This window comes from Hemitrygon akajei, chromosome 11, assembly GCF_048418815.1.
Source record: "Hemitrygon akajei chromosome 11, sHemAka1.3, whole genome shotgun sequence".
NCBI lineage: Eukaryota > Metazoa > Chordata > Chondrichthyes > Myliobatiformes > Dasyatidae > Hemitrygon > Hemitrygon akajei.
Window position 1 is genome coordinate 148,608,675 of NC_133134.1, and position 23,811 is coordinate 148,632,485.

Sequence of the window (23,811 nt, forward strand, 5' to 3'; positions counted from 1 at the left end):
TGTGCAGAACACCCTAAAGGTTAACTTGCAGGTTGAGTCGGTGGTGAGGAAGGTAACTGTAATGTTAGCATTCATTTCAAGAGGTCTAGAATACAAGCGCAGGGATGTGATACTGAGGCTTTATAAGGCACCGGTGAGGCCTCACCTTGAGTATTGTGTACAAATTTGGGCTCCTCATCTTAGATAAGATATGCTGGCATTGGAGGGGTTCCAGAGGAGATTCACAAGGATGAATCTAGGAATAAAAGGGCTATCATATGAGGAATATTTGATGGCTCTGGTCTGTACTTGCTGAAATTTAGAGTGATGAGGGGAGGTTCTCATTGAAACCTTTCGAATGCTGAAAGGCTTAGACAGAGTAGAAGAGGAAAGGATGTTTCCCATGGTGGGAGAATGTAGGACAATAGGACACAGCCTCAGGGTAGAGGGGCGTCCATTCAAAACAGAGATGTGGAGAAATTTCTTTAGCCAGAGGGTGGTGAATTTGTGGAATTTGTTGCCATGTGCAGCTGTGGAGGCCAGGTCATTGGGGGTATTTAAGGAAGAGATTGATAGATTCTTGATTGGACAAGGCATCAAAGGTTACAGGGAGAAGGCCGGGAACTGAGGTTGAGGAGGAGGAAAAATAAAGATCAACCATGACTGAATGGCAGAGCAGACTCGATGGGCCAAATGGCTAATTCTGCTCCTATGTCTTATGGTCTAAGGAGGATGAACTTGCAGCACAGTTGCAGATTGGCAGGCATGATGTTGTAGGCATCAATGAATCATGGCTGAAATAAAGTTATAGCTGGGAGATTAATGTCCAAGGGTACATATTGTATCGAAAGGACAGACAGGAAGGCAGAGGGGGTGGTGTTGTCCTGTTGGTTAAAAATTAACTCAAATCATTAGAAAGAGGTTGGAAGGTGTTGAATAATTATGGATAGGGCTAAGGAACTGCAAGGGTAAAAAGATACTGATGGGAGTTGTATACTGACCCCCAAACAATAGTAAGGATGTTGTCTACAAATTACAATGGGAGATAGAAAATGCACGCCAAAAGGACAGTATTACAATAGTCATGGGGGACTCTTCAATATGCAGGTAATATCAGATTGCTGCTGGATTCCATGATGGGGAATTTCTAGAGAGCTTATGAGATGGCTTTTTAGAGCAGCTCGTGGTTGAGCCCACCAGAGGAGCAGCTATTCTGGATTGGGTGTTGTGTAATGAACCAGAATTGATTAGAGAGTTTAAGGTTAAAGAACCCTTAAGGGAAAGTGATATTAATATGATCAAATTCACACTGAAATTTGAGAAATGGAAGCTAAAGTCAGATGTATCACTATTACAGTAGAGTAAAGAGAACTACAGAGGCATGAGAGAGGAGCTGATCAGAATTGATTGGAAAAGAACTCTGCAGGGATGACAGCAGCGCAGTAATGGCTGGAATTTCTGGAGACAACTCAGAAGACACGGGATATATACATCCCAAAGAGGAAAAAGTATCCTAAGGGAAAGATGACAAGATAGTGGCTAACAAGTGAAGTCAAAATCGACATAAAAGACAAAGAGAGGGCATATAATAGAGCTAAAATTAGTGGGAAGTTAGAGGATTGGGAAGCTTTTAAAAACAAACAGGAGGCAACTAAAAAGTCATTAAGAAGGTAAAAATGGAATGTGAATGTAAGTTAGCCAGTAGTATTAAAGAGGATACCAAAAGTTTCTTCAGAAACATAAAGCGTAAAAAGAGGCAAGAGTAGATAATGAACCATGGAAAATGATGCTGGAGAGGCAGCAATGGGACACAATGAAATAAAAAATGAACAAAATGAATATTTTGCATCAGTCATAACAGTGGAAGACACTAGCAATATGGTGGAAGTTCCAGGTGTCAGGGGTTATGAAGTGTATGGAGTTGCCATTACTAGAGAGAAGGTTCTTAGGAAACTGAAAGGTCTGAAGGTAGATAGGTCACCTGGACCAGATGGTATACATTCCAAGGTTCTTAAAGAGGTAGCTGAAGATTTTCTTGAGGTGATGATCTTTCAAGAATCACTAGATTCTGGAATGGTTCTGGAAAACTGAAAAATTGCAAATGTCACTCCACTCTTCAAGAAGTGAGGCAGAAGAAAGGAAAATTTAGGCCAGTTATTCAGACCTCAATGGTTGGGAAGATGTTGGAGTTGATTATTAAGGATGAGGTCTCAGGGTACTTGGAGGCGCATGATAAAATAGGCCATAGTCAGCATGGTTTTCTCAAGGGAAAATCTTGCTTGACAAATCCATTACAATTCTTTGAAGAAATAAAAAACAGGATAGACAAGGAGAATCGGTTGATGTTGTGTACTTGGATTTTCAGAAGGCCTTTGACAAGGTGCCACACAGGAGGTTGCTTAACAAGAGACGTGCCCATGGTATTACAGGAAAGAGTCTAGCATGAATAAAGTTATGGTTGATTGGCAGGAAGAAAAGAGTAGGAATAAAGGGAGAATAATGGAAGCCTTTTCTGGTTGGCTGCCAGTGACTAGTGGTGTTCCACAGGGGTCTCTGTTAGGACCGATTCTTTTTACGTTATATGTGAATGACTTGGATGATGGAATTGATGGCTTTGTTCCAAAGTTTGCAGATGATATGAAGATAGGTGGAGGGGGAGGTAGACTTGAGGAGGTAGAGAGGCTACAGTAGGACTCAGATTAGGAGAATGGGCAATGAAATGGCACATGGAATACAGTGTTCGGAAGTGTATGGTCGTGCAATATGGCAGAAGGAACAAAAAAGTTGACTATTTTCTAAATTGAGAGGAAATAAAAACAAAACTGAAATGCAAAGGGACTTGGGGTCCTTGTGCCGGATTCCCTAAAGGTTAATTTGCAGGTTGAGCCTGTGTTGAGGAAGGCAAGTGCAATGTTAACTTTCCTTTTAAGAGGACTAGAATTTAAAAGCAAGGATGCAATGTTGAAGCACTGGTGAGGCCTCACTTGGAGCAGTTTTGGGTTGCTTATCTTAGAGAGGATATGGTGAAACTGGAGAGCATTCAAAGGAGGTTCGCAAAAATGATTCCAGGTTTGAATGGCTTGTCATATGAAGAGTGGTTGATGGCTCTGGTCCTGTACTCACTAGAATCCTGAAGAATGAGGGGTGCCCTCATTGCAACCTATCAAATGGTGAAAGTCCTTGATAGAGTGGATGTGAAGAGGATGTTTCCTGTGGTGGGAGAGTCTAAGACCAGGGGATACAGCTTTGGAATAGAATTTTTCTTTTGGAATAGAATAGTTCTTTTAGAATGGAGGAATTTCTTTAGAAGGTGGTGAACCTGTGGAATACTTTGCCACAGTGTGGAGGCCATCTTTATTTATGTTTAAGGCAGAGGATGATAGATTCTTGATTGGTCAGGGCATGAAGAGATACGGGGAGAAGGCAGTGGATTGGGGCTGAGAGGAAAATTGGATCAGCCATGATGAAATGGCGGAGCAGACTTGATGGGCCAAATGACCTAATTCTGCTCCTAAATCTTAAGGTCTTATAGAAACAGAGAAACTGAGATTTGAAACATAGAAAACCTACAGCACAATACAGGCTCTTCAGTCCACAAAGTTGTGCCAAACATGTCCCTACCTTAGAAATTACTAGGCTTATCTATAGACCTCTATTTTACTAAGCTCCATGTACCTATCTAAAAGTCCCTTAAAAGACCCTGTCATATCTGCCTGCACCACCATTGCCGGCAACCCATTCCACGCACTCACCACTCTCTGAGTAAAAAAACTTAACTCCCGACATCTCCTCTGTACCTACTCCCTAGCACCTTAAACCTGTGTCCTCTTGTGGCAACCATTTCAGCCCTGGGAAAAAGCTTCTGACTATCTACACGATCAATGCCAAGATCAATGTTGTGAGTCTTATGGTCTTGAGGAGTGCTGTGTGTTTAATAATTTAGTAATATTGAAACTGTATTGTTTGATTAAGCATTCTTTGTTGTTTATATAATTCATTATGGTTATAGGTCAAAATACATGAAATGCATGCACCTTAACACTGCCATATGATACACACCTCGCTTTACAACTAAGACTCACATCATTCCGGACTTCTGTCTTTTTGTTGCAATTAGTTTTCATGTTTTGATGTTACAAAACATAACACCATTGAGCACTTTTTAAAAAATGGTCCTGGGATGTTCAATGGTCGTACCCTTGCAAATTTGTTGTTCTAGGATGTGAGAAGTAACTGCCATCTATTTGTTAAATGATTTAAGAACAAAAATATGAGTTGCTTCCATAGACAATTTTTTTTTGCTGTCCAACTGAAGCAACCTGAATAGAACGGTTACTTGCTGTTTCTCAGGAGGCTCTGCTGATCTTTTGTACAGAAGCTTGGCAACCTCTTCCAAAATTCGACCTCAGTCCATTTGTAAAGAATGCTTTTGGATTTCCTACTGGCCAAAAGCAAAACAGGTCTAACCAAATGCCCTGCAGAAGGGTCCCGGCCTGAAACATCGATGATCTATTCATTTCTGTAGATGCTATCTGACTGGCTGAGTTCCTCCAGCCTTTTGTGCGAAATGCCATTTTTGTTTTGATAGCACATTACCAGTTATCAAACAATCTTACTTCCATGATGGTTTCAAAGAGGACTTGAATTAAGCTGCTGATTGATTCTCTCCAGTTTCGAAAGGTGAAATGAACCAATCATGAAAAAATTTAAATTGCATTTGGCATTTTAAATATGCCCATTGTTTTAGGCAATTCTGCAAATCATCTTTCACTGATTTTTAGAGGCAAAAACAATAAATGTGGGCAATGGAGATGAATTTACATGTATTTCATTCAGGGACAATGGTTGTTTCAGATGGATGTTGAATAAGGTTTTTATAAAGGTAGCGATTACAACTGGTATAAATGAGTGCACCCATTGTTATCACAAAATGTAACCAGCCTTGAAGAGCTCAATAAATCCTTCAACAAAAGGCTAAAGGTATCGGGTCTTGAGTATTTACTGCCACTTAGAATCAGGCAAAAATGAGTCAGTGGAATTTCTGCAAAGAACCTTTGATACAGCAGAGGGACTTTGCACCCAATTAATCTCTCTCTCTAGTGCAAACGGTTAATGTGCTGTGAATGTTTCCATTCTTCCTTTTATAAAAAGAACATCAAAGCACAGGAGAAGGTGCAGAAAAGGAGCAGAGTAATGATTTATTTTTCCCCAATGCAAGAGACCATGTCCTAATAGAAATCTTTAAGATTAAGGGAGTAGTTTAATAGCTGGATGGAGGGAAATATTCTTACAGCAAAAACTGGGCTAGGCAATGGACTGAATGGGGATCTTGCTGGTTTACCAATCTGATGTGATGTGGACACACAGTATATATGCAGGCACCCATCACTTAGCTCAATACAGAATTAGCGCAAGTTGGTACAAGAGGAAGCCTTTGACACCATTGACGGGGAAGTAACTGCCAGAATATGCCTGTGCAGTTAAATGAAGATGGTTGCACGGAGCAAAAGCAAATACTCATGTAAACTTGGACTATACTGAATATTTGCAAAATGTAGAAACTTGTCATTTAATGGCCAAGTCCAGTGAGCTATGATTACATTGCAGGCTGAAAAACTTCTGCAGAATTAGGGTTTTGTGTTAACTTTTCATGGTTTAATTTGCCATGCTATTTAAGTTGTCACATTACAAATTGAAGGCAAACTTGTGTTAATAGTGCATTCTGTTATAGACTGCTGCTTTGAAATATTAGTCAATGAATTCTAACCTGGACTTTATTACATGCGTAATTTCTGCTTCTGGAACTACATTAATAGATTTTGGTTTCATGTATAGTTAAAGGATTTTTTAAAAAATTTGTAATATAAGCAGATTATGAATGGATAAGTGGACAATTTTTATGTCTCAATCCTTTCATATATCAGCAATCCTTCATCAAGGATTAATAGCACATTCCTATTTTGACAATAAGCAGATGCAAAATGGTTGGTGAACAAGTAAAAATAATTGTTGTTTAAAGAATGCTTTGTGTTCAATTTTTGATTTCAAACCACATTCATTTGTATGCTGTAGTGCTGTTACAGCGCCAGAAGCCCAGGTGAATTCATCCTCTCAACCTCAAGCTCCAGCCTGCTTCCCATAACCTTTAACACCCTGACAAGAACCTATCAAGCTCTGCTCTAAATGTACACAATGATATGGCCTCTGTAGCCGTCTGTGGCAATGAATTCTACAGAATCACAACCCTCTGGCCTAAGAAATTCCTTCTCATCTGTATTCTAACGGAATATCTTTCTGTGCTGAGGCTATGCCCTTTTGGTCCTAGACTCTGCTATTATTGGAACCATCCTCCCCACATCCGGTCTATCTAGGCCTTTCAATACTGAGCAGGTTTTAATGAGATCTTTGTTGTGTATTTAATATTTCAATAACACTTGAATAATTGTGTGCATTCTTGTTAATTTAAATAATTATGGGCTATATGTAAAAAAAACAATTGTATACGTCATCGCGCTACTACGTGATACGTGCATGCCTTGCTTAAAGAAAACTCAAAGCTATACATGTATTTTCAGACTCCCATGCATTTCTTGGAATTAACTTTGTCTTGAAGTTACAAAACATAACAATCTCTCCTCATTCTCCTGTACTCCAGTGAGTACATACCCAGAGTCATCAGCATTCCTCACCAGTGCCAGCACATCCTTTTCTAGATATGGGGCTCAAAACTGCCCACACAATCCAAGTGTGGTCTGACCAATGCATTATCAGGCTTTTAGCATTACATCAGGCTTTTAGCATGACATATTCTAGTCCTCTTGAAATGAATGCATTTTCCTTCTTTACCACCGACTCAAACAGCAAGTTACCTTTTAAGGAATCCTGCACTAGGACTTTTGCACCTCCAATTTCTGAATTTGCTACCCATTTATATATATTTTATCACAACCTCAGGATGCCATAATGAGATGCATAATGAAAAAGGCATTCTTTGAAGTCTAGTAAAGATAGGAAAAATGGCATTGAATCGTGGACAGCAAAATCTTCCAACAAACTTACCATTAGATTGGTCAGTGTGATGATTGAGGGGTAAGTACTAATTAGTGCAGATGAAGTGGTTTCTGTTCATCTTTAGTCGCTTGAAGGGATGTTTTGCATTCACGGGAGATGGCAAGACCGGCATTGACTTTTCATGTTTCATCCAAGTCACGACGCCTTTATCCTCTCAGCACACCTCCAGTGCTGTGCCAGTCCATTTCAAACATATGCCAGTTCTGTGAGTGGGGCCTGGGCTGCTAATCTGCTAACTCAGAACCAGAGCGGACAATTAAATCCTGATTGTCTGGATTACATTCTGGGTTTGCAGGTGAAATTGAGAAAAACTGAAGTCATGATTGTGTCTTTATGGTCTTGAGAGCAGGAGTTCCCAACCTTTTCTATTGCATGGACCAATGCCATTAAGCAAGGGGTCCATGGACCTCAGGTTTGGAACCCCTGCTCTAGACAGATGCCTGCACACATGAATTCACTAATTCCTCATATTTTCCAAGGTTCACTTAACAACACACTCAGGTAATTTTATGTCACAAACCAAGCCCAATGTTCTCATAGTCCTCTTTCTTGTAATTTTTCAAAGCACTCTTCAGTTGCTGAGAACTTATCTAAGGTTTCCTGTTTTAATGGCAGCTCAGACTTAAAACAGATGAGAAGTCATTCATTGACCAATAAAAGTGTGGAATTTCAATAGCCTGTTTCTGGTGCATTCACTGGATTTGGTGGAAGTGCTTTAATTTTCAATAGGAAAATTAATATATTTTGCATGTAATATTTATGAGGGTTATATCCACACATGAAAAAGAAGAATATCAGAATCCCAAGGCATTTGTGAAAGCTTCCCTGTTTTGTATGGAGAAATCCCTTTAAAGATAATTGGAAGTGGTGACTCTGGCCAGTAGAGTAGGGAAGGCAAAAAGATCATTTCAACTTCCAAGAATAGATTTATGCATCAAGCACAACTACAAAGTGAATGGCCAGAAAAGTGGTGTTGAGTTGGTATAGTACTGTGCAAAAAAGACTTTCGCACACGACTGTAGTAATTTTATGTATTGCACTGTACTCCTGCAAGAAACAAATTTCATGACATATGTGAGTGATGATAAACCTGATTCTGATATGGAATTCTATTATGGACTGAGAGTAGGAAAGGGTGGGGGAAGGGAATCATGGTTGGGAAAAGGGGAAGGGAGAGGGGAGAGAGCAGGAAGCACCAGAGAGACATTCTGTAATAATTAATAAACCAATTGTTTGGAATCAAATGACCTTGCCTGGTTTCTTAGGCCACCTCCGCCCTGGCACTCTTTTTTTCTGCCACCTCTCCCACACCTATCCTTCAGTACTTCCAACATCCCCAGCATCCTTTGCTCACTCCAGATTTACAAGCTCACTCTCTGCTCCACGTTGACAAGTACAGTACTGTGCAGAATAGAACCTCATATCAGAATCAGGTTTATGATTACTCACATTGTGTAAAAGTCCGAGGAACCGGTTGAAAAACGTATTTCTATAAGTTTTCCCTTTCAGCCTTTCATCATAATCTGTTGGTTAAAACAAATATCTACAGTGTTGTCAGAATGTGAGCATGAATAGTGGGAGCACAGTTGAAATGTGATTGCAATTCCCAGAAATATTTGGATAATATTTACTGCCAGATTCTAAACCAAGGAGGTAATACAATTGCCCAAGTCGATCTATCTCATGTCTGTGTCCTGATTTAAACTGTCAGAGTTAAAGCACTGAAAGCATTTCCAAAAGCTTTTGCATTCCTCTTTAAACTTCATTGCATACCTCATACACTTCAAAATGCAGCTTCCCAAAGACCTGGAGATACAGTACTCTGTACAGTCTCATACATTTAGAATGTACCTTCAGAACACTCTGGTCATTATCGGCACTCAGATGACGCCAGGACTATTTGTTTCGATCTACACACAAGACCCATTTGTGTTTTCACATTACCAATAAATGTGAAACCAATACATTATCACAGCATGGAGACATTCTGACTGTCTTAAAACTGGGCCTTACTGTGAAAGGAATTAATCACTTTCCAAAGATAGAGTTTATCAAAGTCAAAAAAGAAACAAAATGCAATGCTTGTTCATTCCAATCCTTCAAGTGGGATTTATAGAAAATATACTACAATCCTGCATTTTTAAAAATTATTTTTAAAAGAACTAACCCTTGAAATATTTAATGGAAATGGGGATTTTACATTTTTAGCAGTTATGAAATATTGTATCCTCCAAGAGGACTACAGCCTCGTTGTGGTTTGGAGGTTTGCGTGTGTCAATGATCTGGAGGGCTATATTGGCTGGAGTCAGAGCTTTGAGCTTTGGCTCTTGGTAGAGTCACCCATGCCAAACAGGTCAAAGGGTAGGGGCCAGACTAAGAGTTGTCCACTGGTCCTCCAGATTCGGGGGTTCAGCTCAGGGCTAACAACCCTGACTAGTAAAACAATACTGTAATGGAAACGGCAATGAAGAATTCTTCTGCTTATGCGGGTGATGGTATTCCTAAGTCTCCACCTGGGACTTGCATGACTGATAGTAGTGAAAACCAAGAGGAAGCTACTGACGCAATGAAGAAAGCCCTGAACAATACCAGAGATGGAGGATCTTTATTTCTCCCTAAACACCAGTGGTGTAATGGGCAATAAATAAGTAGGAAATATTGTGCCTGTGTCCCGATGGTGGTGAGTTTGAGGTTGTGGCATATTTGATGTAAAAGCCACGGTTGCTATATCCTCTGTCCTTTGTCATGATATAGTTTTTTTAGAACTGACGAGTACATGCATGCCTTCTGGGATTTTGCATTTAAGTGTAGACTGGGGAGGATCTGTCTTTGTTTATGTCTTTATCTATAACATTCTCTCATCATGTCCAGATTGCTTGGGCAGTCGCATTGTACTGGTGAAATGTTAATGTATGCAAGCCGGCTTCTACAAAGAAGAACAATTAGTTGCTTGGAGATTCAAGTGATTCAGAAATGTTTGGGTATCAAAAATATCAGTTCATGCTCTGTCTGCTTGGAAGATTTAATTGATTTTCTTTTAAATGAAATGCATCTATTTGACTGATTCTATTGACAAGTCTGCAGTTCATCCGTCTTTCTAGTCAGGGCTTCAGAATTAAACCTATTCGAGCAGAAATTCCTTCTGAATCTGTTGAGTTAAATGCAGGGTAGAGTGGCCAATGTGTGTAACGGCCCAATTTTAAGATTCAAAAAAGCCATTGGTTAATGGCACTGAATTTGGAAGTTAAGCAAAATATACAACTGCTACTGTATTATAAACTGGAGAAAGTCTGCAGATGCTGGAAATCCAATCCAAAGCAACACACACAAAATACTGGAGGAACTCAGTAAGTCTGGCAGCATCTAAGGAAATAAATAAATAGTCGATGCTTTGGGCTGAGATCCTTCTTTAGGACTGAAAAGGAAAGGGGAAGATGCCAGAATAAAAAAGTGGAGGGAGCAGAAGTAAGATAGCTAGAAGGTGATAGGTGAAGCCAGGTGGGTTGGAAAGATAAACAGCTGGAGAAGAAGGAATCTGATAGGAGAGGAGAGTGGAGCAGGGGAATAAGTGAAGGAGGAGGAACCAATGGGGAAGTAATTGGCAGGTGAGAATAGTTAAGAGGCCAGAGTGAGGAATAGAAAAAGAGGGGAGGGAGTGGAAAAATATTTTTTCCAGAGGAGAAACCAATATTCATGCAATCGGGTTGGAGGCTACCCAGATGGAATGTCAGGTGTTGCTCCTCCACCCTGAGGGTGGCCTCATCTTGGCACAAGAGAAGGCCATGGCTGACACCTTCATTTCGGGCCCAAAACAGTCCTTCCAGGTGAGGCAACACTTCACCTGTGAATCTGCTGGGCTTGTCTACTGTGTCCTGTCCTCCCAATGTGGTCTCCTTTACATCGCTCAGACCCATCGTAAATTGGGAGACTGCTTTGTCAATCACCACCGCTTCATCCGCCTAAAGTGGAACTTCCCAGTTACTAAACATTTAAATTCCAATTTCCATTCATGTTCCAACATGTCGCTCCATGGTCTCCTCTTGTGGGAAAATGAGACCTCCCTCAGTGTGAAGGAGCAACACGTGATATTCCATCTGGGCAGCCTCCAACCTGATGGCATGAATATCAATTTCTCCTTCCAGTAAAAAAAAATTCCCTCCCCCTCCCTTCTCTTCTATTCCTTACTCTGTCCTCTTAACTTTTCTCACCTGCCTATCACCTCCCCAGGGTCCCCTCCTCCTTCCCTTTCTCTAATGATCTACTCTCCTCTCCTATCAGATTCTTCCTCTCCAGCCTATTATCTTTCCTACCCACCTGGCTTTACCTATCACCTTCTGGCTATCCTCTTTCCACTCCCCACACCTTTTTATTCTGGCATCTTTTCCCTTCCTTTCCAGTCCTGAAGAGGGGTCTTGGCCTGAAAGGTCAACTGTTTATTGATTTCCTTAGATGCTGCCTGACCTACCAGGTTCTTCCAGCATTTTGTGTATGTTGCTACTGCATTATGTTTAGTAATTTTGATGGTGATGGAGGATGCTAATATCCGTGCTTAGTATAAAACTCCGCAAAAAAATAACACTTTGAGGCTGATAAATATTTGGTACTCTATTAGAAAATGGTTTTATGCATCAGTGACAATAAATAGCTAAATTTCTATTTTACCTGCTAACGTGTATATTTTGTTCTTAATGGATTTACTATTTGTACCGGTGAAGGTCAATGCCAGAGGTCACAGATGGGTTCATTTCAAATAGCATATTAGAACTTTTAACAATCTCTATCATGAGCTACAACAGAGTTTAAATACTGACAAGTCACCAGGACAAAATGCTTCGTAACCCAAAGGTTTTAAAGCAAGTGAACTCTGATAATATTGAAGATTTTCAAAATATGAATGTTATCTACACATTCTAGGTAGGCACCAATATTAGAAAATGTCGAAAGTGAATTTGCTATTCAAGAAGGTAGGGAGACAGAAAACAAGAGTCTGTGGGCCTATTATCTTAATGTCTGTTGTTAGTGAAATGCAAGATCTGTAATCAAGGAAAATCTAGTTAGTCATTCAAAGAAGCTTACTGTAATCAAACAAAGGCAATATGTTTATGAAAGGCAAAATGTGTTTGATAATTTTGCTAAAATCATGCAAGAATGTAACAAAGTTGATTGTAGTATATTTGAATTTCCAGCAGGATTTAACAATGTGCCACTTAAAAGGCTGATGTGCAGGGTCTCATGGGATTGGGGAAGTAATTCAGCATGTTTTGATGACTGGTTGCCACATGGAAGACTGAGACACTGGATAAATGGCTCTATTTTATGCCAGTAGGATTTAGCATATGGAGTGCTCAAGGATCACTTCTTGGATTTCAGTTATTGACTATTTATATCAATAAGAGCATAAGATATAGGAGCAGAATTAGACCATTTGGCTCATTGGGTCTTGTCTGCCACTTCATCATGACTGCTCCATTTCCCTCTCAGCCCCAATCTCCTGCCTTCTCACTTGATACCCTGATTAATCAAGAATCTGTCAATCTCTGCCTTAAATATACTCAATGACCTGGCCCCCACAGCTGCCAGTGGCAATGAATTCCACAGATTCACCCCTCTCTGGCTAAAATAATTCCTACTCATCTCCATCCTAAATGGACGTAATGGCCCGGAAGAGGGGCAGACTGTAAGGTGATCAAGTTTGCCAACGACATGAAGCTGGAGAAAATGTTGCAATGAGGCTGTTGGTTAAGTAAGTGGACAAAAGCTTGACAAATGGAGTTTAATGTGCAGGAAATGTGAGGTCATGCATTTCATGAGGATAATTGAAAGACATACTGTTATTTAAATAGGGAGAAGCAATCCTCAGAACTCAATATTGAATTTAACAATTTCTGATATGTGGCTTTTCTTATTAGTTTCAGAGCAATTCTAATCTACCTGTATCCACCTGTATCATTAATTCAGTTTTACTCTCCCCTCAGATGCTACCTGACCTGCTGAGTGTTCCCAACATTCTCTTACATTTCAGATATCAGAACCTGCCATGTTGTACATCACAGTCTGTGTCTTTTCTGTCTACTGCTTTCATTCATCTTTGTCTGTTTACACTTCCTTCAGATAGAACAGCTATGGTTTACAAGCATGGATCACACTCTTTTAGGTGTCATCAAAAGCAATTGTGTCACTTGGACAGTTTTGATCTCTATCCAATTACAGACCTTCACTACTTTCCCTCTTTGCAACATAATCTTGCTTGTTTTCTCACATTTCCAGTTCTGAGAAAAATCATTGGTCTGAAAAAGTAGCCCTATTTCTCTTTTGACAAATGCTGCCTAACGTGCTGAGTATCTGCAGCAGCTTTTTGTTTATATGTGAATATGATCAATTTCTGTAGCATACAGTTCTGGTTATCTTTTGAATTAAAGTCAAGTATAATACAATTTGGTACAATCAGAGTTCTGAATATTGTGCACCATAATTTCATTTTGTTTCATTCTTGTTGCAGGAAATTGAATTGTACATCAGATTTCAAGACTTTTTGCAAACAGAGCAACTTGTGAACTTTGGGTGAAGTAAGTGATTTTTTTCCCTTTAATTAGCAGTGTTATATTGTACAATTACTTGTTGAAGGGTTGTTGTTCTGTTAATGTGCAGCAGATATTTCGAGATTAATTTTGAAAAGGGTATGGGGGGGAGGGAATTCTATCCTTGTCAGTAACATCTCAGATGAGGTGTAAATAGAACAAGTTACTTGGAAGTGCCGTTTCTATTGCATATGTAACAAATTCTGCACCTGCAATACTCCACATTCAAGAAGGAGCAACCAGGTTGTTAGGAGAAGCCGCTGATCTTCTTTCAGTCTCCTCTAATTCTATTCAGTGCCAACTTGAGCAGGCAGTGTGTAAATTGGCATAACTCCCCAGCCAATGAACAGCACCTCCAACAGTAGCAGGCCTGTTTGATGATGCACTTGCACATCAGTCTAGAACACATGTTAAAGTCCAGCAGTTGTGGGGGGGGGGGTGGTGAGCATACAAGTTTGCCAGAGGCAAGTGTGCAACCATCTATAAATGCCCGGAACGGAAACACACAGAATCTGAACTGATGTGTACGCTAGGTTGAGCAATGAATGATGAACAGCCTTACTTCCCTTTTATGTGACTCAGAAATGCAGTGGGTTAATTTATTTGAATATACTTATTTGAACAAAATTACATAACATAAACAGATGGAATACATTTAACAAAACAAAATTCTGAGGTTGTATATACAGGCCCTATTTTTTTACTAATATTTTGTGTGCTAAGAATTCCCAGTTTCATTTTTGTGTGTAAAAGAGAATAGAAGTATGCCTGAATAAACTGGAGTAAGCAATGACTTCAGATCTGTTACAAGATATATCACATCTAAAACATACTGGGCTATTATTAAATTAATATTTGAGTTTACCTAATTGTAATTTGAGGCTGTGCTATTGAGAATAATATCTAGAATAATAGCACTGATGATGCATAAAGAACTGTGGCTGTGGGCAAGAAATGAGCAAATAGAGCTTCTTCTATTTGGAGCTCAGATAGTGTAAATTTTTTAATCATTAATTGTCATTAATTCTGCCATTGATTCTGTTAAGCAAAATCTACTACACAGTCTAATCCAAACACCTAAAGACTTTATCATCGAAAGCCCACAGTATCTAATGTATAGCTGACAAACCTACATTTCCTCCATATAGAATTTTGTCCTGTTAAATACAGGTGTCCCCCCCCCCCGGTTTACAAAGGTAGAGCGTTCCTATGAAACCTTTCTTAAGCCGAAATGGCGTAAAGCAAAGAACCATTAATTTTTATGGGAAAAATATTTGAAAAAGCGAAAATCCTATTTGTAATGTGAAAACAGGTTACTAATGTAGGTCTTTTGTAAAAGCAAAGTGACATAAAGCGAACATTCTTACATTGGGGGACACCTGTATATAATAATTATATAATTGTCAATTTAGTACAGTGGTTCCCAGCCTGAGATCTGTGGACCCCTTGATTCATGGTAGGGGTCCATGGCACAGAAAAGGTTGGGAACCCTTGATTTATTATATATTTATAATCAATCTTGGCACTTAAACTTAACCATTTTATATTTGATCATTGTTGATCAACATGAATATAGCAACCATATGAACTCTTGAAGCATAAATTATTTATCTATTTTACTCTCTCAATTAGTAATCCTCTGCATATACTACCTCAAGTAGTTTCAACAGCTAAGTTATTCCATAAATGTCGAAGTGTTATTTCCAAACATTTATCAAATGGCAAACTTAGGTTCATGTTCTATATTACATTGGGTAAAATGCTGCAACTGCATGCTTTAAAATATTGCAGATAGCTCTATTCATTTTAGTTCCGATCTTGATGTTTGTATGGCTGCAGAAATCTAACTGGAGCCTACTCCTTTCACCACACCAGCCTTTAGCGTATGATCAGATTACATGCTTTACATTTAAACTCAATTATTTGTACTGCTGCCAACTTTAATCAAGCAAACTGAACGCAATATTATTCATTGGCTTCTGGTTATCCTTAATTTTCTGATTCAAAATAAAAAGCCATTTTATAAAGGAACTTTGGAAAAATAATAGGTGAGAAGCAACCTAATGTACTCCATTTCTATAAATCAAAGCTTTGCTGGGAGAAGGGCCTAATTTATCCTCACAAGCTTATAAGTATTTTTCCCTGTAACGAAACATGGCAGCACTTCTGCCGTTTTGAAGTTTGGCGTATTTGTTATGAAATTACAATAACTGTTTTGTGATTGTCATTAAGTTTGGTTTGGCAATCAATTTTATTATTTACATTTCAACCTTTTAAATAACTGGCCAAAACTGACAGCCTATAAAAGAACAGAGGTATGATGGGAAGGAGGGTAAATGAAAGTGAAATAAATTACAAGTGTTGAGAAGGAATGAAAAGTGGATAGAGATGAAATCTAGAGTATGATTTTTTTTAAAAGTCAATGATGCATTTATTGTTTATTTGGCATCTGCAGGGACAAGTTGGCCAGATTGTTCCTCATCAGGGTTGAAGAGTAGACATTGTATGGATAATTATATTGTTGATATGCTACCTGACTACAGACAGACAGACATACTTTTTTGATCCCGAGGGAAATTGGGTTTTGTTGCAGTCGCACCAACCAAGAATAGTGTAGAAATATAGCAATATAAAACCATAAATAATTAAATAATAATAAGTAAATAATGCCAAGTGGAAATTAGTCCAGGACCAGCCTATTGGCTCAGGGTGTCTGACACTCCGAGGGAGGAGTTGTAAAGTTTGATGGCCACAGGCAGGAATGACTTCCTGTGATGCTCAGTGTTGCATCTCGGTGGAATGAGTCTCTGGCTGAATGTACTCCTGTGCCTAACCAGTACGTTATAGAGTGGATGGCAGACATTGTCCAAGATGGCATGCAACTTGGACAGCATCCTCTTTTCAGACACCACTCAACCTTTCAAGGTAAATTAATTCAGAATGTCCTTAAAAATGGATGAGTGGTTGAGATTAAACCAAGAAGTTGCAAAGGGAATAGTGAATGTGACAATGATCAACACTGGTTCACCTCAGGGTGTGTATTTAGCCCACTGATCTACTCTCTCTGTACCCATGACTGTGTGGCTAGGCATAGCTCAAATACCTTCTATAAATTTGCTGATGATACAACCATTGTTGGTAGAATCTCAGATGGAGATGAGAGGATGTACAGGAACGAGATATGCCAACTAGTGGAGTGGTGTCGTAGCAATAACCTTGCACTCAACGTCAGTAAAACGAAAGAGCTAATTGTGGACTTCAGGAAGGGTAAGATGAAGGAACACATACCAATCCTCACAGCGGGATCAGAAGTGGAGAGAGTGAGCAGTTTCAAGTTCCTGGGTGTCAACATCTCTGGTGACCTAACCTGGTCCCAACATATCAATGCAGGCAAGACAACAACTGTGCTTCATTAAGACTTTGAAGAGATCTAGTATGTCAACAAAAACATTCAAAAACTTCAATAGATGTACCATGGACAGCATTCTTTCATACTGTATCACTGTCTGGAAAGGTGGGGGAAAGGTATGGGGCTGCTGCACAGGACCAAAAGAAGATGCAGAGGATCATAAATTTAGTCAGCACCATCTTGGGCGCTAGCCTACAAAGTACCCAGGACATCTTTAGGGAGCGGTGTCTCAGAAAGCATCCACTGTTAAGAATCTCCAGCACCCAGGGCATGCCCTTTTCTCACTGTTACCATCAGGTAGGAGATACAGAAGCCTGAAGGCACGCACTCAGTGATTCAGGAACAGCTTCTTCCCCTCTGCCATCCGATTGCTAAATGGACAATGAAGCTTTGGACACTACCTCACTTTTTTTTAATATACAGTATTTCTGTTTTTGCACATTTTTAAAAATCTATTCAATATACATAATTGATTTACTTGTTTATTTATTATTATGTTTTATTTTATTTATTATTTTTTTCTTTCTCTGCTAGATTATGTATTGCATTGAACTGCTGCTGCTAAGTTAACAAATTTCACGTCACATACCGGTGATAATAAACCTGATTCTGATTCTGATTCAGATTCAGAGGTAGGAGGTACAGAAGCCTGAAGGCACACACTCAGCAATTCAGGAACAGCTCCTTACCCTCTGCCATCCGATTCCTAAATGGACATTGAACCCGTAAACACTACCTCACTTTTTCAATATCTATTTCTGTTTTTGCATAATTTTTAATCTCCAATATACAGATACTGTGATCTATTTATTTATTTTTTTCTTCTATATTATGTATTGCATTGAACTGCTGCTGATAAGTTAACAAATTTCATGACACGTGCCGGTGATAATAGTAAACCTGATTCTGATTTTTCTGACAATTGATTAGGTATCCCTTGCTTACTAGATATGCATATAAATGACATTAAATTCAATAAACACAGCACATTTTTATAAGGAAATGCTGAACTGCTGTTTCTGACGATTAGGGAAGAATTGGCAGTTGAACAAAGTTTGTCGAGTTTGACAAAAGGCAGGAAACTTATAGAATTCACAATCACTTAATTCAGATGTGGCAATTGCTATTTTGGTTATTGTGACTCAATTTCATGTGTTCATTAAAATATTGGTGTTTGTATTTTACATTGATTTTGTAACATTATTTTCTCTTTGAAGAGCTCATAGCTCTCCACAACCCCAAGCAAACTATTCACAACCCCTTCGCAAATTCATGATGCTCTGAGAGAAGTTTATATGCACCTCAGCTTTAAATGACTTGTTCACTATTATGTAAGTTTTTCTCTTTTATCAGATCTCCTCCAATACTGACAGCATGTTAACATCTACCCTGTCAACCCTCCTTAGGATCTTATATGTTTGGATAAGGTGAACCCTCATTATTGTGAGCTCCAAGGTGACCCAAACTATCTAGCTTCCATTAATAGAGCAACTCAATTCAATCCACAAATTAGCCTAGCGACCCTCTTTTGAACTGCCTCTAATGCTGATATATCCTTTTCTTGAGGCAAGGGGATCAAAACTGTGCATAGTACTCTAGGTGTGTTCTCACCAACACCCTGCCCAACTTCAAAACCTCCCCATTCTAAACTCCAACCTCTTTGCCATAAAGGCAAAATGCACTTGCAAAGCTACTTGTTGAACCAGTCTGTTAGCTTTTCATAATTTATGCACTTAACCACCTAAATCCCTCTAAACCTCCCTCATACAACACTCTCACCGTTCAGAAAATAACCTGCCTTTCCTTCTTGTGGAAATACACGATCTCGCACTTCCCACATTAAACGCCATTTGGAAAGTTTACATTCACTTATTCAATCTATCTGTGTCCCTTTGCAGAATCTTAATGTCTTCATCCCAATTTGTCTCTTCATTTGTTTTGTATTATTGTCGTACTTGGAAACCTTGCATTTTATATCCTCCTCCAGGTATTTAATGCAAGCAGTAAACAGTTGAGGGCCAAGAACTGAACCCTGTGGTACTTCCACAAGTTACATCCCTCCAGCTTGAAAATATTTATTCCAACTCTTTGTTGCAGCCAATTTTCAACCCAAGCCAATTGACTCATTCAGTACCTTGTACCAGCCTTCTAATGGCACTTTGTCAAATGCCTTTTTGAAATCTTTATACACTAGATCTGCAGTCCCTCTTCCGACAACTCTTCCTTCCAGAGTATGAACAAAAAGGTCAGCCATGTTTTGCCTTTCCTAACACTATGCTGTCTGCTTTTGAATATATTCAGCTCCCCTGATTGATTAGTTATTTCATCTTTGATTATTAACTTGAGCATCTTGCCAACAATTGATATTAAGCTAACTGGCTTATAATTCCTTGACTTCTAGCTTCCTTCCTTTTAGAATTAATTGTTTCCTAATCTTTCTAATACTCTCCCAAGAGCTGGCAAGCTTTGACAACTTTCAACCCTTGGGTCTATCGTTGCTGCAGCCACCTTTTAGAGCCTTTCAAGATAGTTTATTACTTGTGATTGGGATTTTTACAAGTTCCTCCATGTTATTTCAAAATAGTCATTCAGTTACTTAGAGATACTTGCAATATCCTCCACAATGAAGAACCATGTACAGAAACTGATATAACGTATCTACTATTCCATCATTTCCTGTCATTAATTCACCAGCCCCGTTCTCTGGAGTCTCTCACAAATCTTCATTTTCTCCTTTTTATTTAGATATCAATAGAAACTCTTACTGTTTGTTCTGACATTCAGTTGTTCTCTCAGAATCAATTCCCTTATGAACCTTTTGGCCTTTTCTATACAGTTCTAAAATCTTCCCAGTCCTCTGGGCTTTTATCAGTCCTTGGCATTTTATATGCCTTCAGTTTTAACAGTATCATTGAGGTCTTTGCTAACATCAGATTGGGCCTCTTTTTCATGGAATCCCTCTTCCTTATTAGGATAAATTCCTGCTGAGTGTTTTGGACCAGCTATTTGAATATCTGCGACTCTTCATCTATGGACCTGTTGCTCAGATTGTTTTCCTGATATTCCTTGGACAACTTCACCTCATACCACTATAATTGTCCTTCAGTAAGTTCAAGCATTGGACCTGGGGTGTTCTCCCTCAAAGTCCATCTGGAATTCCCTCACATTCCGATGACCACCACCTAAGGAATGTTCAACTGCAAGACCTTTTATTAATCCTTGTTCCAAGGCATGCCATGTTCCAAGGCATGTTCTGTAATATTTTGGTGCTAGGAAGCAATCCAAATTCTTCCAATAATATTGTTGTCTGTTTTGTGTCCATCAAGTTTCCCATTGTTCTTTAGTTCTCTGAATCTCCCCAAAAAATTGACCTGAGCCCAGCAATTATCCGTTGAGTAAGTGCTCAGTGACTAAGTATTGCAAAGATTTCCAGTACATTGGCAGCGGGAAGAAAAACTGAAATTTGTTCATGAATTTAGCCTATTTTTAGCCCTTCAATTCTTCAGTTAGCAGAGGAGCTGTTTCTGAAGAACATCTGAGTTGCTTGTTTTGCATCATGAAGAGGTGTATGACTGTATGACTGCAATTTGATCTACAAGTGACAGTTTTCTGTCCTGTGGTAAAAGCTAAAAGCTACCTCAGTTTGTTTGAGGGTTGAAGCAGAATTCAATCAAGCATTTGATATTTATTTTGATGGTTGTGTCTCTGTTTCTATCTCTACAATGGGTTTTGTTAGTTAAGATTCAAGACAGCTTTAAATCAATGCTTAATTAACAATGTTAATTCTAGCATGAACACTGAAATTACTGAATGCACAGCTATATATCTCTTTGATAAAAATATTGATATCATTTGAGGTAAAATAACTGTAATTTTATTGGTATTCGTAAGTTAAATTATAATTTGTCAGTCCTTCAACAAAGATGAAGGAAGATTTGCATTTTAATGCAGTACTTTTCCCATTCCTTCCGGGGCATTCTAAACCATACACCTGAAGAAGCATTTTTGAAATGCAATCATACATAAAACTAAATGATTTCTACAATCTTAAATAAATTACTTACAGATATGTTGTTAACATTCTGAAAGATCCTGTGTAATGAATTAGTGGAGATCTCATTTTTCACTATGTAAATACATTTCCATGAAACCTGATTCTACAACACAGCTGTGCTTGCAGAGTTAAATAGGACAATATGTGTTGACATGGTAGCCGCCGCGCTGCCTCTAATGATCTTTATTGTCACGTTACTTAAAATTGGGTTATGGAAGCCCTAAACCTCAGTGTGAAAGGTCATGCTGTTGTAGATGTAAAAGTTGATGAAGCTCCAAACATCTTATGTGCTAGCAAGGTAATATTTGTGATGTACAATTAAACCCAGCAGTTGAAAGCAGTTGACTTCCCAATCCACTGACTGTTCCCTTATGTAACAACTAAAGTAGCAACAGAATTCACCTGATTTTAGGCAGAATCAGAATCACTGGCATTTGTTGTGAAATTTGTTAAATTAGTGGCAGCAGTTCAATGCATTACATGAACATAGAACATTGAATATAGAAAATCCACGGCACATTACAGGCCCTTTGGCCCACAGTGTTGTGCCGATTATGTAATCTACTCTGGAATTTGCCTAGAATTTCCCTACCACATAGTCCTCTATTTTTCTAAGCTACATGTACCTAAGAGTCTTTTAAAAGACCCTTTTGTTGGCAGAGCATTCCTCGCACCCACCACTCTCTATGTGATAAATATAGAGAAAAGTAAGTAAATGAATTACAACAAGTGTATATATGTATATTAAATAGTGAAATTGAAAATAGTAGTGCAAAAACAGAAATAATAAAAAAGAAGTGAGGTAGTGTTCATGGGTTCAATATCCATTTAGAAATTGGATGGCAGAGGGGAAGAAGCTGTTCCTGAATGTCTGTCAAGGGAAATGTATTCAGTCTGCTGCTCTCTTGATGACTGTGTGCGGATTCTGTGATTATTTGTGACTGCACCCAGCATCGTCATAGTTTGATTGAATTTTGAGTTGATGAATAGTGAAAAATGTCCTGGTTGGAGAATTACAATCTCAGCTAATTTGGTAAAACAGGAAAACATTACTGAAACTTAATGGTGGAACTTACTCATCACTACCATTCATGTGCAGTTCGTTTCATGTTAAATTGTTAAGCTGCTCTGAAATCCCAGTAATTTGTAGATCTTATTGGTAATAGTTAATCTAATTATTGGACTGTAGACATGATAATTTACAATACTTCTGGGAAATAATGTTTTAGTGATTACTGTCAAACTGAACAATATGAAGCCATATAATTATGCTGACTTTCCATTTCTGGTTTCAAACTGCTAATCGCCTTCTCTACCATGTCATGTCTAGCTCAGATGATGTATTTTATTTACCATAGTTCCTTGTGAAGGCATTTCTCACACCTGCTCTCTTGGAAGGCAGATAAATAGCTGAAAGCTGAACGTTTCATGATCCATAAACTATTGGTGTTAATATGTATGCAGTTGTACCTCATTGTGCCTTTTAACTCGATCCAAGAAGATTTTGATTCCCTTCTACCTGTAGCAAATTATGACAGCTGAAATTTCAAAAAAGTAGCAACTTAGGAGCAAGATAGTAGCCCATTCATTGTCTATTTCTGCCCTCTTCTCCCATCATCCATATATTCATTGTATGCACTAGATAATCAGCAGACATGAGAATCCTTGCTGATTTATTCATTTAGCCTATAACCACAAAATCTAATTATGTTACCTGCCTTTGCACATTTTTGAGATCATTTAATTCAGTTGAAATGAAAAGCTAAAGGTGGGAATCTCCTCTCATTCAAGATTTGGTGTAATATCACAAGTCCTTCAGTCGTTAATAGGCCTACTTTAATAAGAGTCTTAAATGGTGAGACAATTTTGTTCCGAGGTGGATTTAATGGATGGTTTTAAATAATCATTTGAATGATTCCATGTACAAAGAAATTTGCTTTGGAAGTTATTCTAATTGAAGGAACTTTGCAGAATATTTAAATATTTGGAAAATGAGTGGACCCCAAAAACGAAGGAAAAAGAAACAAAAAACCGGTGGAGGGACAGAGCACAGATAAGTTAATTGTAAAACGATGTGAGGATGGAGAAATCCAGTGAGGGTGTTCTGAAGGCGTGTCACTGTGACTGGAGTGTGTGAACCGGTGTTGATGCAAGAAAAGAATGAATAATAACCTAGTGTCAGAGGAAGCAGGATGTGAAACATATTTTCAGAGGGAGCTAAAAACAAAGTGTATATTGCTGTCAGAGAAATGCATATTGCGTGTGGGAATATCTATCTGGAGGTGTTGTAGAAAATTAATAATTCAACTGGCTCTTGAAATTTATTGAAAAACCTGTTTATTTATTACCAACATGTAAGGCATTACATCAAATCACTTTATAGTCAGTACAGTCATCTAGTGTGGTGTTGATTGAATGTGATTAATTAAATAGAGTGGGAGGCAGTTTGTATGGCTCATAGATACAAGAATGGTCTCCTGAACTGAATGACTGATTGCTGTGCTGTGAATGCAATATCATTATATATTTATTTGTATTAATCTGATTCAAGAACAGGTATATTTATAAAATGTACTTTGTGCAATATATACAATCCATTGTGGCCATATTAATGGTAATGGTTTAAACCAGCAGTATGTGAACACTCTCTTGTCTTCTAGTCTGTATTAATATTTTCCACCAATTGCATTCCCTGCTTTTGCTGCATTTTTACCCTGTAA

General features: G+C 38.6%; 1 protein-coding gene across 6 annotated transcripts in view; it reads left to right on the top strand.

Annotated features, from left to right (window-relative positions):
- LOC140736115 (disks large-associated protein 4-like) overlaps positions 1-23,811 on the top strand; it is an 835,615-nt gene that overhangs the window by 136,563 nt on the left and 675,241 nt on the right. For all 6 annotated transcript variants that reach the window (XM_073061900.1, XM_073061903.1, XM_073061899.1 and 3 more), the window contains exon 2: positions 13,550-13,616. The gene's annotated coding sequence lies outside the window, so the exon portion shown is untranslated. The remainder of the gene's footprint in view (positions 1-13,549; positions 13,617-23,811) is intronic.